The following is a 4,125-nucleotide window of genomic DNA, read 5'->3' on the forward strand; positions in this document are numbered from 1 at the left end:
GCTTCGTGCCTTGGCACTGGGAGGTGGGGCCCCTCAGAGGTAATTAGGTCATGAGGGTGGTGCCCTCAGATGTGGGGATCAGTGCTTTTATAAAAGCGACCCCAGAGAGCTTGCTAGCCCCTTACACCGTGTGAGGCCACATCGAGAAGGTGCTGGCTATAAACCAGGAAGAGCGGGGCCCTCACCAAGAGGCAATCATGCTGCGGCCTTGATCTTGGACTTGTAGCTTTCAGAACTGTGAACAATAAATTTCTGTTGTTGATAAGCCACCCAGTCTGCTGTGTTCTGTGATAGCAGGCGGAATGTACTGAAACAAGAGTGATACATTTATGTGTGGGTCCATATCTCTGTTTATCTTCCACGTCTAGCACCCGCTTCGTGGGATTATTGTGAGGATTAGTTGAGATCACGTAAGTGAAGAGCACACCAGTGTCCCCCTGGATAAATTTTAGTTGATGTTGTCAACTCCTTGTGTTACCAACCAGGGTTCTAGGCCTACTTAATCAATAGAAACTGATCAGAGGCCAGACAAGAAATTCAGGCAAGGCTTTATTGGGGCCCCTGCTGCAGCAAGGGGGAGCGACAACAAACAACAGGTTCCCTTGCTGGCTGGCTTGCTGGGGGGGGAATGGTGGAAGCTTGTTCCTTATCTGGGGTGAGGGTACGGGCGTGTCCAGGGGTCAGGCCAGAGGAGTGACTTAGGTGGTTTGCCCACCCCTCTGGTAGTGTTGTGTACAGGGGGCATGCTCAATACCTGCTTTGGGTCCCAACACCCTGTTTTTGCTCCTGGCTCTTCAGAAATTGCAGTTGGGTTTTTCGGTCTCTGTATCTTTTGTCCATAATTCTATCCCAACTGCACTTTCTTGCAGTTATTTTTAGTCCCATACAGTTTGATGTTTGTCCAGGTGTAAGCATTGCAGCACTGCAGCAAAGGGTCCCGGGTCCCAGCCTGTCTCACTTGCACAGTGATGAAGGTAACACGAGGAAATGCCTGTAAAGTACCCAGCACGCCCACCTGTTGCCAGCCCGGACCCTTCCTTGAGACCATCTTTATTCTCCTGGTACCCACTCCGTTGTCTCTGATAACTGCACCCAGTTTTCCTGGGGAGTCGAGTGGGCCATTTCTCCCCCACTCCCCTTCCCCCTGGTTTTGGGGAAGCTGGCTCCATTACCAGCTCTAGGAGTGATCATGTGACTCACCCCCTCCCCGGCCACTGTGATTGGTTCAGGCCACCCAGTCAGATTCAACAAAACAGAATGGAACGTTTGCCAGAACAAGTGAGAGAAAGGCAGGCACCAACTTTCCCACCTAACTTTTAGGGAAGTAAGTGTAGCTTGGAAACTGCTGGAGGCTACCTTGCCACCATGTGGATGCCTAGAGTGAAACAAAAGGGAGGGTAGCAGAGCCAAAAGTTAGATGGCAAGAGACTAGGCCTTGGTGACACTCTTTGAGCTCCTGGATCAAACCATACCTGAAGGTGTCTATATATATGGTTTGTTTTTTTTTTTTTTGTGGTTCACGGGACTCTCACTGTTGTGGCCTCTCCCATTGCGGAGCACAGGCTCTGGACGCGCAGGCTCAGTGGCCATGGCTCACGGGCCCAGCCGCTCCACGTCATGTGGGATCTTCCCAGACCGGGGCACGAACCCGTGTCCCCTGCATCGGCAGGCGGACTCTCAACCACTGCGCCACCAGGGAAGCCCCTATATGGGTTTTTTTTGATGTTATACAAGCCAACACAATTTTCTCCTTTTTTTTGCCTTAAATCTGTTTGAACTGTGTTTCAATTTCATGCAACCTGAGCCCTAACTGTCATAGTCCTCCTAGTTTATGATCCGATTCCTGGGGATTGGAATCCTTGAGATCTGTGCAGATTGCATGGAGCAGCCACACATCTGGATCATAGAATTCTAAAGTGTTAGGGCCACAAGGGGCCTTCAAGGAAACCCCAAGCAATGACCAGAGTTTCAGAGCCTGATGGGTGTGGGATCGAATCTCAGTTCTGCCCTTGCTCACTGTGGGTTCTGGACAAAAAGGGGTCATTGTAATAATGGGGATGGCACAGGGAGGTGGTGGCGGGTGGCACAGGGGAGGTACCTAACCTGGTTGAGTCGTGAAGGACAAGAAGGAATCATCGAGACAAAATGAGGGAGGGCAACAGAGGTAGAGGGAACAGCTAGAACAAACATGTAGAAGTGGAGAGATGGCAGCACAGCTGGGAAATTTTCCAGTAGCTCTCTGTGGCTATAGTTTACTGTTCCCTTGGGGGTTGGGGGCGGCTGTCAGATGTGACTCTGGACGAGTGGGCCAGAGCCACACAATGAAGGGTCTTGGAGCTCAGCCAGCTCTGACTTCCTCCGGAGGGCGTTGGGGAGCTGTAGGAGGGCTTCAGACAGGGAAGAAATCGTCATTTCGGGGTGATAGAAAGCTGTTTCTGAGGCTGATATGGGGAGAGGCCGGAGGCAGGGAGGACAGGACAGAGCCAGGGGTGGGATTGTCCCCTCCCTCCCATGCACCCCTCAGCACCTGGGATGCACGGAGTAGGTGTGGAAATCTGGGGACGGCAGTGAAGCAAAGAGGGTAGATGGATGTTGTAGGAGCACCCACCGTGTCCCCTACATGGGGCTGTCAGATTTAGCAAATAAAATTAAAGCATGCACAGTTCCATTTGCATTTCAAATAAATGACAAATAATTTTTTAGAAGTATCAAGACATTTTCTACTAAAACATTTCTCATCCAAATCTGACCGGGCACCCTGTAGTTTATGTGGCACTGGCCCGTTTCAGATTTTCACGTGGGTGAGAATCACTTGAGGATCAGGTTAAAAGGCTGATTCTGCCTCGGTAGGTCAGAGTGGGGCCTGGGATCCTGCACTTCTCAAAGGCTCCCGGGTGGGGCCGATGCTGCAGGTTGGAGACCCGCACTTTGAGGAAGTGTCCACACTACCTTGTGGGGGTGGAGAAGAGGATGACAATGTTAATCGAAACAAAGCCCTCAGCACTGTGTCCAGCCCATGACGAAACCCCAAGAGATGGTTCTCCTCAGCATGATAATTTGAATAGTGTGTGTGTGTCTCTGTGTGTGGTCTTTCTCTGTATCTCAGGGGACTTCTCAGCAGCTGTGCTGCAAACTCTCCACCTCCGGTCTGCCCAGGGCAGCTGCTCCTGTCACTTGGAGGAGAAGATATAATCAGGAGGACGTAGGAAGGGGGTTTGTAAAGGGCTCCAGCATGGGAGTGTTCCTTGAGCCCCTGCACCCAGGAATCCCTCTGGGTACAGCCCTGGGGGTTTACGTATCACTTCATTCAACACTGACCGATGCTTGCAATGCACAGAGTGCTGTGGGGGACTCGGGGCTCTTTTGGTTACAGTGACAGACACTCGAGTGGAATTTGCGAAGGTGACAAAGGGGATTTCCTGGGAGAAACTCACTGGAGGGAAGGCAGAGCTGAACAAACCAACCTCAGGAAGGTTAGGGGGTGTTGGGGGGGCACCTGAACTCAGCTGAGTCATCCTCTCTCTCCCCTCTTGCTTCTCCGTGCAGCTTCATTTTCTCCTCCTGCAGCCTGGCTTCCTGCACACGATGACAAGGCTGCCATCAGCTCCCAAGTCTCCCATACCCCACAGAGATAGACAAAAGCTTTTCTCAATTCCAAAGGGGAAAAATCCCAGGGAAGGCTGCTGATTGGCTGGCCTTGGGTCAGGTGACCACTGCTTGCTTCTTTCTTCGATCTCAGACTCCATTCTCTTCCCAGCCCCCGTGATCTTATCTGGTCCCACGGCTTTCATTTCCATCTAGATGCTGACGAATCCCTGAAGGGGAGCATTGGAACTGTTTTTTGAGCCTAGCATCCAAAAACCCTGAATTAGTTAGGGTACGGGAAGCTTCCATAACTAGGAAACCCACACTTCTTAATCCATTAGGGCTGCTATACTAAAATACCACAGACTGGGAGGTTTATGAACAACAGAAGTTTATTTCTCACGGTTCCGGAAGCTGGAAGTCCAAGATTAAGGTGCCAGCATGGTTGTGTTCTGGTGAATGCAGTCTTCAGGGGTGTAAATGGTGGGCTTCTTGCTGTGTCCTCACATGGTGGAAGGGGCAAGGGAGCTCTCTGGGTCT

Source organism: Grampus griseus (genome assembly GCF_964374135.1).
Source record: "Grampus griseus genome assembly, chromosome: 19".
In the NCBI taxonomy this organism is placed as follows: Eukaryota; Metazoa; Chordata; class Mammalia; order Artiodactyla; family Delphinidae; genus Grampus; species Grampus griseus.